The sequence below is a fragment of the Bubalus bubalis genome, chromosome 4, assembly GCF_019923935.1.
Source record: "Bubalus bubalis isolate 160015118507 breed Murrah chromosome 4, NDDB_SH_1, whole genome shotgun sequence".
Lineage (NCBI taxonomy): Eukaryota > Metazoa > Chordata > Mammalia > Artiodactyla > Bovidae > Bubalus > Bubalus bubalis.
This window is the reverse complement of record NC_059160.1, coordinates 33,797,781-33,812,015: the sequence shown is the minus strand read 5'-3', so window position 1 is coordinate 33,812,015 and position 14,235 is coordinate 33,797,781. Positions and strand designations below refer to the sequence as shown.

At 39.3% G+C, this 14,235-nt stretch overlaps 1 protein-coding gene across 14 annotated transcripts in view; it reads left to right on the top strand.

Annotated features, from left to right (window-relative positions):
- SOX5 (SRY-box transcription factor 5) overlaps window positions 1-14,235 on the top strand; it is a 1,156,954-nt gene that overhangs the window by 607,581 nt on the left and 535,138 nt on the right. The gene's annotated exons all lie outside the window — the stretch shown is intronic.

Below are 14,235 nucleotides of genomic sequence, written 5' to 3'. Positions count from 1 at the left end.
GAGTGTGTGCTCAGTCACTCAGTCGTGTCTGACTCTTTGTAACCCTATGGAGTGTAGCCCAACAGGCTCCTCCGTCCGTGAGATTCTCCAGGCGAGAATACTGGAGTGTTTGCCATTTCTTCCTCTAGAGGATCTTTGCCATCCAGGGATGGAACCCGTGTCTCCTGCATTGGCAGGCGGCGTCTTTGCCACTGAGCTACCTGGGAAGTTCAGTCAGTTTGTGTATATTCCATTTCTCATTCGAATATTACCCTTTAAGTACAAAGGTTCATGCTCTCCAAGTTTGCTGAGATCCCTTTTAATGAGCTTTCTGTTTTGTTTCTTTTTTTAAAAAAATATTTTATACCCTAAAAAAGACAGTTAACCTTTAAAAAATACTTTCCACAGGTTTCTTTCTATTTTTTTTTTTTTTGGCCATGCTGCTTGGGGGATCTTAGTTCCCCAACCAGGAATCGAACCCAGACCCTCAGCCGTGGAAGCAAGGAGTACTAAGCACTGGACTGCTAGGGAATTACCTCCAGGTTTTTTTTACATGATTAATAAAGAATGTATTTTTAAGTTACTGCAAATTTAAAATTTAGTAAATGGAGGGATTTTAGGAATCACATTTTAAATATACATATAAGTTACCATGTGAAGAGAGATCATTTCTGGAATTCCCTATTTGATAGAGAAATTCTGTGTAGGTTATTAATATTAATCTACTTTGCTCAGTGAAAATCTAAGTGTTTAAAATTAGGCTTTATAATCTGTTCTTAATTAGGTCAAATGAAATTCTGAACACTCAGAGTTAGAAATTGGGTATGTTATGCAGGGAGATGAAGGGTTATAGTCCTTTATGATGCATTCTGTCTGACCCTAACACATTATGGACCCCTTCCACTTGTTACTTTGGCAGCATCTGTAAATATAATAATTTGGAATTAATGTTTGAAAATTATTACACATATTTAGAAATATCTGAAATATAGTCAAATTTGGTCAACTTGTTTTGAAGCAACATATTCATCTTGAGCAAATGCCTATGAATTCTCATATTTTCTGAATTCTGACGGTTATTTTTAAGTTATACTACTTACATTTCATGACTGTCATATAGCAGTTATTTAGGAGGTTAAATCTAAATCAGTTTGGTTTGGTTAGTGTGTGTGATACAGTACAATGTTGATGAAATTACATTGTCTTAATATAAAATTAACTTGATATTTTGCTGGGTGAATGAGATATACTTTATAATATATCAAAAAAATTGTTTTGTAGTTAAAACCAAGTAGATCTTTACAATGTATAAAATAGAAGAGTACCATCTTGGAAAGCATAATTAACTCATTCTAACCATTATATTTCATTTCAGTTATATTCCAAAATGCTGAAGCAGTAATGTATTTCTTTGTATTCTAATAACTTAGTAAAATTAAAGAATATTCTCATAGTACTTATCTTAATCTAAATTTGCTTCTGACATGAATGGACTCTGGCTAAATGCTTATTATAAGGTCACAGTATTTTAAGAAAAGCATAGCAGAATGTTAAAACCTAACACTCTAGAGTCCAGAAACATGGGTTTACCATTTACTCATGTAAACCCAGGGCAATTTACATATTACCCTAAATCACAATTTCCTTAGATAATGAAAACACCTTGAGGACAGGGATTAAATCTATTTTATCCTGGTGGCTCAGATGGTAAAGAATCCACCTGCAATTCCGGAGACCTGTTTTGATCTCTGGATCCAGAAGATCCCCTGGAGAAGGAAATGGCAACCCACTCCAGTATTCTTGCCTGTGAAATCCCATGGACAGAGGAGCCTGGAGGGCTACAGACCATGGAGTCATGAGGAGTCAGACTTGACGAAGCAGCTAAGCACCTTCACTGCTGTGTCCACAGTGCCAGGCACATAGCAAACACTCAATAAATATTGAATGAATGAACAAATGGATACCTGTACCTCATAACTCTTGTAAAGATTCAGTTAAAAATAAATAGTTCAAAAACTTTTAAATAGGTAAATAAATACACGTGTATGTATAGATGAGTGTTGTTGTTGTTTCATGGCTAAGTCATGTCTTGAATCTTTTATGACTGCCTGGACTGTAGCCCACCAGGCTCTTCTGTCCATGGGATTTCACAGGCAAGAATACTGAAGTGGGTTGCCATTTCCTTCTCCAGGGGATCTTCCCGACCCAGGGATGGAACCCCTGCATCTCCTGCTTGGCAGGCGCATTCTTTACTACTGAGCCACCAGGAAAACCCTTAGCAGAGTATATGATATATTTAATTGCTCAACGAACAGAAGTTATATCATGATTTTTCTATGTCAAGTCTAAGGGTAAGTATTTTAAATAACCCCAAATGCAGGAATGTTTTTTGCCTATGTCAAAATTAAGTACAAGAAGCAATCAGGATTAGCAATTAATTTGGTTGTTTATCTTGTTGAGTATAACTTGAAATAATGTTTACAAACCCTCTAAACCAGTCAACACGTTTTGTACTGAGATAAATTCTCCTCCTCCAAATCAGATGCCGTAAGACTTAAAATGTCTACAAGATAATTGTACATTTTATATCTGGGATTTGGACAGCTTTTCTGGATTTCAGACTAATATGAAAAATTTAACATTCATCCAATTTCTGAGATTTGTCTTAACTATGCAGATCAAGTAATAGTGCTTTTCAAAAAGGAAATGAAGTGGCTTTAAGAGAAACTTGAAGAATAATCCTCAAAAAGCTCTTGATGCAGCTGTTCTATCATGTGTAACAAACATCTGAATTTACTTCCTGAATGTGCTCATTATTTGATAGCTGCATATCACATAAGGAACATAGCTTTCACGAATGCTCTCTGGGAATTAGGACTCACAGATATGTTTGTAACTTCTTTATATCCATTAAATTGAAATAGAAAACTTTAGGTTTCATATTTGGGAAGGGGTTAATTTGTCAAAAGCAATGCCGTTATACCTTTGGATATCTTACAAGGCAGAAATCATCGTTTTCCCTTGAGAGGACATCCAGCACAAACAGTAGCAATCGATTTCAAAGAGGGAAGAATTCGAGTTCTTTACTCATGGTCAGAAGTTTGTTGAGGGCACTGACCACCATCTTCCAGTGGGGTGGTGAAGTTAAAAGCCATTCATTGATTCATTCATTCAATGGCATTGAACAAGCATCATATTAAAATGCTTTTAAATTATTTAATTGAAATTAACTTTCATCAGGGAGTGGTTATCTTTATGAGAAGATCATCCTCTTCAATCAGGCTCCTGGCTGAGGCATGGGAGCATGTGTGGAGCTGTGATATCGACTGAGTCAGCCCTGCTAGTCCTTGGGAGGAAGATGCCATTCTGTTGCACAAAGCATTGTGCTAGGCGCTGGGGAGGGACAACGGTGAATCGCTTTTACCACTAGAGGTTATGTATAGATCTCTAGATCTCATGGGATTCCCTGGTGACTCGGTGGTAAAGAATCCTCTTTCCACTGCAGGGGATACAGGCTTGATCACTGGGTTGGGAAGTTCCCCTGGAAAAGGAAATGACAACCCACTCCACTGTTCTTGCCTGGGAAGTCCTATGGACAGAGGGGCCTGGCGGGCTACAGTCCACAGGGTCGCAAAGAGTAGGACGGGACTTAGTGACCAAACAACAACAATTAGATCCCAATAGAATAGCGGGCAAATTGCAGTTGCTACCCAGTTCTGACTGTGTCTTGATCACTTTCTCTTAAAAGAATTTCAGACATTTTGTACTTATTTTTAAGATGATGGCAGAAACCTTGATGTGACCTACAATGTCACTTTTTTATGTTTTAGGATCTACCTGCCCCTCCAGACTCAGTTCACACAGTTCTCTGCCTTGCAACCTAAATTCTAGACATGTCCTTTTCAGACCAATTCATGTGTGCTCTCTCAGACAGCAGAGTCTCTGCTTCTGTCTTCTCCCTTTCCACCAAATTCAGCTTAAATTCTTACTTCACATCTTAGAAAAATGTGTCAATTTCTCAGGGAATCCTCCCTTAATAGGTTAAAATTTCATTATACTATGTATCTCCTTTGAACATATACTATATTTAAATTTTACATTTACTTAAGCATTTATTTGATTATTTTCCTCACCAGCTAAACTTTAAAGACCATGAGGGCAAAGACAGTGTCTGCTTTTAGTCATTTTATCTCCAGTGCCTGGGACAGTGCCTGACACATAGATACTCAAAAAAATTTTCTCAGTGGGTAAAGGGATAAATGAATGAATGAATAACACAATATACAAACAAAAATGCTATATTCCATAAAAAATGTTTGGGAGTTTGGAACTCCCAAGGCACTATGGGAGTTCAGAGGAATAAATGAATTTCCCAAATAACTAACACAGGATACTTGAAAGTAACAACTATGGCTGCATTCTATAAAGGTACAGAGTGAAAATCTTGCCATATCAGATTGGATGATGCAAGCCCTAGCATTCCACAATTACTGAGCATCTGTCCTATATGGGGCACTCTATTAGGCACTTCAGTGAACCACTCAGATAAGAATTATACTCCTCATCACTAGTTTATGATTCTGGTGCTATCAGTCCAAAAAGTGACCTTGGAATTCTCATTTTAAAAAATCCCTCTGAAATTACATTTTTGTCCTTTGGAAGAACTACTTAATTTGCTGGTATTTCATTTGAGGAGCCCTGGGCCTTGATTATTATTGGGCAGTGGCCTTAGGGTCCTGAGAGGTTATCCTTAGTAACTCTCTGGTGTTGACAGGGTGAAAAGTGTTAAAACTACCATGGAAATCATCACATCTTCAGACCACTTAAACCTGTCTTGCTAATGAAAGTCTGCCATGCCCGGCCTGTGTCAGTCCCTAGGGCAATCTGTAGGAGGAAGAAACCCCAAGTGTGGATGAACTCCAGCTCTGCTAGGGAAGGGTTGTGGGTGCCTGGCTATGTCTCTCAGGTCTCCGGAGGCACTTTGACTTCTGTCTTCATCTCATGCAGGGTTTCTAGTCTATTTGGAGGAGACAGCTGTCTTCTGATACCTTTTGAGCGCTCAGCATCTTACCTTTCATTCACTTCCACTTAATAGGTGGTTCTTTTTTTTTTTCCTCATCTTTTGATAAATGTCCTGGAGTTCCACAGCCCTGCCCATGCTCTGCCAGTGACGTCACCCCGTGGTGGTTATAGCTCTATAGCTGCTGGTGAAGACCTTTCTTGGAAAAGGGACCAGGCCCAGTAGGCTCTGTGCCAGCTGTGTCCAGCTTCCTCCATAAACCCACAGTTGTTGGGATGTTCTCTGCAGCGCAGATCGCTTCTTCTTTAATCACTGGTAATAATGAAGTTTTTGTCATATTAAAGGGGAAAGAAGAGAAGCGATTGAGAATAGTTTGAGAGGATGACTGTGTTGTCCCTCAGGTCCAGCGACAAGAGGACTACAATGGGTAGCTTTCAGAACTACATATGGTCTTCCTTCCGAGGGAGTTGATTAAGCGACTCCGGATGAAATTGAAATCCTGTGATTTGACCTTTGTCTGGCCTGGGAGGGCTGCAATTCGCATAACAATTTCCTTTTGTTCTTTGTTTGGAGTTATTAATCCAACATGAGCCTCGAATTAATCAGGGGTAGTGCGTAGCTCCATTTCTAATTCACAGCTCCACTGCTTGTGTCTTTTTTAATTAAGGCCGAATGATAGCAAGCCTTAGCTCTGATTGCCACACTTGCTAACCACACATTGAGGGATGAAGAGGCTAAACAGGCAGAAGGAGATTACGTCAAGGTTTCACTTAATTGTTTTCTTCCTTTAAGTAAAGAGCACTGACTGAACCTTGTTAATTCTGGCCTGGGAGAGCTCCTTTTACATGTGTTACTTGTCTTGACTTTGGGATGCGGTGGAGACAAATTCAAGTTCTCGTTAGTACCCTCAGGTATAATGACCAAAGGGATTACCCAAGTCACTGTTGCAGTTATAGATTGAAACTCTTCATGGGAGATGGGAGGTTGGTTCATCATGGGGCCCATGTCACAGAACTTTGACCCTTGGTTGCCTGTACATTAGGGCTTCCCTGGTGACTCAGATGGTAAAGAGTCTCCCTGCAATGCAGGAGACCTGGGTTCAATCCCTGAGTTGGGAAGATCCCCACTCCAGTATTCTTGCCTAGAGAACTCCATGGACAGAGGCGCCTAACAGGCTATAGTCCATGGGGTCACAAAGAATCCAACACAACTGAGCAACTAACACTTTCACACTTTACCTGTACAGGTGTTGATACCTCTGAAGCTCTAAGGACTGTTCAACATTGCTCAGTCAAAACTTTGTAAAATGAATAAATTGGAAATGTGTCTAATGTGACTTAGATTATTCTTGAATTCAGTATCATATGGTTCTGCCTTCTACTTCCTTGGAAAGGATGTAATTACTAGAAGGACCTAATTATAGTTTAGCTTTACCAAGTAGGCTTTGCTACAGTGTGGAACCCAGGATGTATCATGTGGGATTTTAGTGATAACTTTTTCCCTTTGGTAAAAGTTATTAATTGCCGCCATTCCTTCAACTGCTTCTCATGTTTTAGAAGGGAAATATGATATACAGATATATATCAAATGATAAGTAAAATTGAACTCCAATTTACTATGCACCTCTCTGGAAGAAAATGGCTCCTTATAGAAAATCAGCTCTGAGACTCGAAATCATTTAATTAACCACTGTTCCAGTGAACTTAAGATCTCTGTACAACTCCACAGGTAACTTATTCCTCCCTCCAAATGTCTGACTAATCTGGAAGAAATTGACTCTTCATTACTCTAGAGTTCAAGCTTGGGCAGAGGTGTAGAGTGAAGTAAATACAACAGCCTAATTGGTGCATGATAATTTCCTTTGTGAGACTCAGGTTTTAGAATAAACAAACAAGCAATGGGAAGTTTGACCAGGTAGTCTATATGGTTCCTTTCATCTTTAAAACTGTAATTCTGTTTACATATTCCATCAAATCCCAGATTTGGTCATTTATTTCACTGATCCTTGTTTTGTCTGTCTATGAAAATAGTCGGCTTCCACTGGCTAGTTCAGTTCAGTTCAGTTCAGTCGCTCAGTCGTGTCCAACTCTTTGCGACCCCATGAACCTCAGCACGCCAGGCCTCCCAGTCCATCACCAACTCCTGGAGTTCACTCAAATTCATATCCATCGAGTTGGTGATGCCATCCAGCCAGCTCATCCTCTGTCGTCCCCTTCTCCTCCTGCCCCCAATCCCTCCCAGCATCAGAGTCTTTTCCAATGAGTAAACTCTTCGTATGAGGTGGCCAAAGTACTGGAGTTTCAGCTTCAGCATCAGTTCTTCCAACGAACACCCAGGACTAATCTCCTTTACGATGGACTGGTTGGATCTCCTTGCAGTCCAAGGGACTCTCAAGTGTCTTCTCCAACACCACAGTTCAAAAGCATCAATTCTTTGGTGCTCAGCTTTCTTCAGAGTCCAACTCTCACATCCATACATGACCACTGGAAAAACCATAGCCTTGACTAGACGGACCTTTGTTGACAAAGTAATGTCTCTGCTTTTCAATATGCTATCTAGCTAGAGATGTATGTATATTTTCTACAGGATTAAAGTCTGGGTAATGTTTTAAATTTAAACGTATTATTGTGTTTCAAACTGACCTCCTCTTATGGTTGCACTCAGTGTTACATTGTTTTTGTTGATATGTGAATCCCTCCAGGCTCCTCTTCTCATGGACTGTTCATGGAATTCTGCAGGCAAAAATGCTGGAGTGGGTAGCCATTCCTTTCTCCAGGGGATCTTCCCAACCCAGGGATTGAACCCAACCTGGGTCTCTTACATTGCAGGAGAAGCCCATATTGTTCTTATTGATATGTGAATTAAGAATTACCCGTGAAAAGGGTAAATTAAAGAAAGGAATTCAATTTGTAGAGGAAAGGACACTGAACTGGAAGGTAGGGAACCTTAGGTCAGGTCATAGCTCTGTTCTTACTTGCTGTGTGCCCTAAAGTGTTTATGTCTTATTTCCAACTTAGGTAGAATTAGAAAGAATGAACCCGAGTTTTCTTCCAGTGTTGACATTCTATAATTCTGATAGTTTTTATTATGATTAGGACTTTGAGTCCGATACATCAGATGTATTGAATGTTGTGTTTTTCATTATAGAATGTTTTCAGCTCTTTATCGATAGATACATAAAAATACAGGTAACATTTCTAAGCAAATGATTAAAAAACAGCAACAAAATTCAGGAAAATGTATTTTCCTCTGCATTTTAAAATCTAATTTTTGACTTTTAGAATAACAGGCAGTGAAAGTGACCAAGAAGATTGGGCTGAAAATATCTTTGCAAAAGAATATAGGAAGATAAAGGGAGATGGGGATGTGAAGGGAGATTTAATAGGATGAGGATGCTTTGAGCATGTTTATAGGTTAATCTCCAGTACTTTGGCCACCTCATGCAAAGAGTTGACTCATTGGAAAAGACTCTGATGCTGGGAGGGATTGGGGACAGAAGGAGAAGGGGACGACAGAGGATGAGATGGCTGGATGGCATCACTGACTCGATGGACGTGAGTCTGAGTGAACTCCGGGAGTTGGTGATGGACAGGGAGGCCTGGCGTGCTGCGATTCATGGGGTCGCAAAGAGTCGGACACGACTGAGCAACTGAACTGAACTGATAGGTTAAGAAGAATGATTTGATAGAACAGAAGATACACTCAAGATGGGGAGAATTGATGAAGCAAAGTCCCAACATGAGGTGAGCCGAATGGATTCGAACTACTGGTGGTGGTGGTGGGGTTAACGTCAAATAGAGGGAGAAAGACCCTCCTCTGACCCTGCAGAGACATTGATTAGCTGCATTCCAGAAGTGATGTGTATATGGATGGGGGAGGTAGGACCTAACTAAGGGAAGTGAGGTCATCTGAATGTGGTGGGGTGGTTTGTTAAAGACAGAGGTAAAGGTTTGAGACAGCTACAAAAGGGAGTGAGAGGAGGTGAGAAAGGCAACTCAAGGAATCTTGAATGGGCTTCAAGCCCAGGTGTACGTGGGGTTCTGGCAAGCATCTGTGCTGTTGTATAATTTTCTCTGGCTGTGTTCAGCTGCCCCAGGAGGTCGGGGGGTGGGAGGGGTGATGAGTTTCAGAAAAGGCAGACTGTAGACTTCACTGGGGAAGCTCTGGGGAAGAGATGCACAGGGGTAAAGAGGAATTGATATGCCTTGGTGCATTGATCATATTAATTCCTCAATTTTGAAAGATAAACACAATTTTTGACAGTTTGAAGAGAGAGAGACAGAGGCTACAGGAATCTAGATGATGCTTTGAAGTCAAATGTTCTTGTTCCTACACTGTATATTGTCATGTAATAGTTGAACACTTCCCCTTTCATTGTTGCCATCAAAATTATTGGATTGAGTCATTCAAAGGATTATATGGATGAGAACTTTTAAGGAAGCTCAAAAGTAAACCTTGGTTTTACTTTATGAGTAAATTTTGAGTAGATTTTGCTTATGGTAGATTTTGATTTATGAGTAGATTTTTATTTTATGGTAGAGGTCAAATGCATGGAAAATCTAGAAGCAGAATTTACCATATATTTATGCACACCAATCTTTGGCTTTTAGTACTGTGTCACTGCCTTTTGCTCTTTTCCTGTCTTGGCTGAGATTCAAACAATAATTTTAACCTTTGGGAAAGGCTGGTAGCCCTATGCAAGTCAAGATATTATTGCCACATTTCCAAACTGTGGATGCCAAACTCTTTGGGGTTGTGATATACCCAGATGGTCTTCATTTTTTGCATTTCTGCAAATGTTATTACCAAATACAACAATTTTTCCTCCAAAGTCATTAGAGCCCATTTGGCACCTTCTCTAGTCTGTCCTACTTGTTACCTTTTAATTACTTTGTGAGAGGATCTAGTGGTCTTGTTGTTGCTGAGGGCCAAATGACTAAGGGGTTAATGGTTTTCCTGTCCCTGGCCAATTGGTTTTTAGTCAGTAGTTATTTATAGGGAAGTCCAGGGACCATTAGTTTTCAAGTATGTACAGCTGTACTCTTCACAATTGCTAGTCCATAAGCAAATGTGGACTTACTTTTTGTGTACAGTTGTTTTTTTTTCCCCTGATTGGTTATGCCATTTATGAATGATTCTTGATGCAAAACATGACATTGGATTCTATTTTATTATTTGGATTCCATATTTCATAGGATGCTGTCATCCTGATTTAGACAAGGCACAAGAGTACACACCTCCTGCCACTAGTGACAAATTGTTCCTGTGTAGCAAAATATCAAATCTCACCCACCGAGTATTAGCTGTACCAATCTCCATACATTGGCACAGGTGCTGATGATCCTCATTGTAAAATCAGTGACCGGTTGGCCTTGGTCTTTTTCTGTCTCCTGCTCTGTTCTTTTGGACATAAGGTAGAGATTACTATTAATGGTTCTTTCAGTTTCTAGGAGCTCCTCCCTCTGTGCTGTCTTACTGTGATTTTTTTTTTTTCCTGCCCTCATTGAATGGTAGTCTTTGATGTCACACAAGAGAATACTGTTGGCTAACAGTCTGGAGACTGCTTCATTTGAGCTAACCACCACATGAAAACAAATGTGATCCATCATATTTCATTAACTAGCTGTCCTCCTTTTGGTTGCCCTTTTTTGATGTCAGAGTGCATCCTGACAGGAATCAGAAAGATATGTGTGATTAAGAACAGTAATAATGCTTATTGCATTGTATTGTAAATTACCTTCCTGGGCCCTGCTACTTTATCAGCCCCACTGGCATTGGCTCCCGTACATTTTTGACTACTCAGTATATACAGTGTATTAGCGCAATGGAGATCATTATGTGGCCTGTATTTGAGTCATTTTTATTTAAGATGCCAAACAATAAGCTGTTGATTGGGGGAACAAGAGGCGAACAATAATGTTCTGTGTCACATAATACACCACCATTTTCCAGCTTTGCTTTAGAAGGGCCCTCTTTATTGTTTTTGTATAAAAATGGTTCTTAGGAGGAGGAATATTTTGCTGAGGTATGTCATTATTTTGCAAATTTCTATTATCTCATCATGTTGTCTTCATTGTAAATTGCAGCTAATTAGGAACCTAGTTAGAGCCCCAGCTTTGAGGCTGGCTTTTTTGTGAAAAGAGCCCACCGATTACCGCACTACGAGAGAGGAAGGGAGAGAAAAAGGAGATTAATCTGGTTACCTAGGCGACACTCGCTTCCATCTGCGAGGAACAATACATTTTTGTTTCCTTGGCTCAGTTCAGATCTGTTTTGTTTAGATGGAAAAAAAAAAAAGAGAGAGAGAGAGAAAGAGAGAGAGAAAGAGAGAGAAAGAGAAGGAACCTAGCTGGACAACAATGCTGAATTCTGTCTAGCCCAGGCTTACAGGCTTGATTCCTCTGCAAGTTAGGGGTCTCAGGGGAGTGAGAAGATGAAAGAGATAAGCTCCAAAGTTGTCAAAGGTCATGACCTTGCCACACAAAGCCAGCAGTTTTACCTCTAAATCCCCTTCTCCCAAAAAAGCACTTAATGAAATAATATACTGTGCTTCTCAACACCCCATAGTCTATATTAAGGACTAAGGTCCCACAATTGTGCATTTAAAAGGAGTCATTTTTAATTTAATACTAAATTATCAGTGACTCTATAAGAAGTTACTTATGGGTCCAGTTTTTGTCTCAGCAAGTTAACTTTGACTTTTCTAATTTTTTTTTTCTTTTTCCCAAGTAGCTTTCCCCAAACCTACTTTTTTTAAGGGAGGGGGAGGTGGCGACACATAATGTTTAAGTTATGATTTTACTTTCCAGTGAATAAAACAAAACTATGGAGTCAACCCCAGATTGAGACTTATTAAGCAACTTCCAGTTGCTTTTGTTGTCTGTCAGACTTCTAAGTCTTTAGAATAGGATGGCCGGGCGTCATGTGTGGGTGTTGCCAGACTGTTGGCGGCCTCTTATACAGTCACCAGAAAAAGGGCTGAGAATGGCAAAAGAGTGAAAGAATCAGGCTAAAAGGCTCAGGGATCTCAGGGCTTCTTCAGGAGAACTGGCTAAGCCCACAGTCTCTGATGAGCATAACGCTTTCAGCATCATGTTTTCACTGGTTGGTATGCCATCCTGCATAATGAGTAGTTATCCAGGAAGGTGATGTGAGATGACATACAGTTAAAGGAGGCTCCAAGAGAGGAAGGTTGGCTTATCTGTGTTTCTAGTCATAAAATGCATTGATTAAATCAGAGCAACTGGCTTATTTTAAAATACCCTGTAGAAACCATGCTCCACGCCCCTGAATGTCTCATCATTCCTCTTTCCAAAATACATTCTTAATAAGAGGAAAATAAATATTTTCATAAGAACTACAAGTTACTAATGGTACTCAGTTTGCGGTATATACCAATAGGCTTTTCTCTTCAAAGGGGATTACCCATCTCTCTTGTCTAACTTGAAAAGATACTTACCCAAATTATTCTGTATTTATCACTCATCTGGTCATCTAGAGCATCTGTATTCTTTCTTATCCTCATTACAGCATTAGCGCAATTTCAAATGATGCATCTCATATGATTTATAAGGAGTCCTATAAAATGGAAACAATTTTGAACTCATGCAATCCTAATTCATTCTAATATTAATAAATTTTATAGATAAAAACAAAATCTTCCTTCTTTTCCCAAACTTACCCTCAAAATGATTCTCTGTTTTTTGACCCTTTGCAGGAAATCAGATAAGCTTTCCAATTTACATGTGTACCTCAACTGAGACAAGATACAAATTAGTTTACTATAGCAAACCTTCCACAAGAGTCTTCTCCCAGGAACCTATTACTGGATAAGGTCAAATGACAACATACTGCATTGTTATTAAAAGCTGGAACCTCATTCTGAAGTTTGTGAAACCAAGGTTACTCTTGGCAATGGCAGGGACTAAATGTGCTGTTGTGTTTTAGAAATCCACTTAGAAACAGACAGATGATATGGTCTCTTGTTATCTGAAAATGAACTTTTTTTCATTTAAACTGTGAAGCCTTTTTAATCTTGAAGGGGACATGATCTCAATACCTTTTTTTTTAAATGAAGAATTTTAGTAAGTTACATAGTTATACAGAGAATGAGTTGTGGCAAGGAAGTCAATACAGCTCAGAATAACTTTCTTGACAAAAAGTATTTGCATTCTAAGGATCCCCGTGTCTTTTTTTCATCTGTCTGTAGAGTCAGCCCATCCAACCCCTATTCTCAGCTTACCAGAGTCACATATGGAACTTAATTTCTTTATAAAGGCTTTGATTGATTATATGCTGAGAAGGTAAAGAAATGAAAATGAGAAAACTATTTAGTATGTGCAGAAGCATATTTTTGTTCATTTGAGATAAAACAGGATTCTTTAACCACAAAATATGTTAATCTAGCATGGGAATGCAATTATCACCAGATGAGATGGCAATAGCTACTTCCTTACCAGGATGACTGGTGTTAATAGACAGTAAAGAAGGGTGCATTTACCTGATGGATTTAGGAAGGATTTGGTACTTCTCTAATACCTAAGTGTCTCATGGCTTCAATCCTGACTTATTGTTGCTTGCTCAAGGCCTTAGGTTCCCCCTCTTAGGAAGCAACTTCTAATATTCTGCCCTGAAAAAGTGGTTCAAAATGGATGCAGAGGAAAGAGTGCCACCTGCTGATTTGTCATCCTAAAGCAATTCTGATTTCCTTGGAGGTTTCTCAGACGAGATCTAGGAAAGTCTGATACTATTTAGGCCAGAAATGACAAGCACGAAGCCTAGAGTGGTGAGGCTATAGGTCTATGAGTTGTCGGGTAGATTCGGAGGGATTGAAGGATTGATTGCAAAATATTTTCATTCAGTTCAAAATACTCAATATTGTAGGTCTTAAAACATTCAAAATTCATTTCATCAAGTTTTCACAGTTTTCTTCTTACTAGTTACAGGGAAACTTGTGGACAAGAAGGAAGTGACTTCTTTGTCTTACGGAATTTCCTTGTCTGGAATTACTTCTGGACTCTTCTCAGGGTGGAAAACATGTCTAATAAAAGCCACTTTGTGACAGTGGAAGTTGCTCTCATCAACAAGACTTTTTCTTCATTCTGTTTTGTAAGGAAACATGCTTCTTTCTTGTTGCCTGTGACACTGTCAAAGAAGACAGCTTAAAGTAAAGTACAATAAAAAGATGTATTAACTTGTCCCCTAAATGCATTTGCAAATTAAGCTTGTAGAAATTC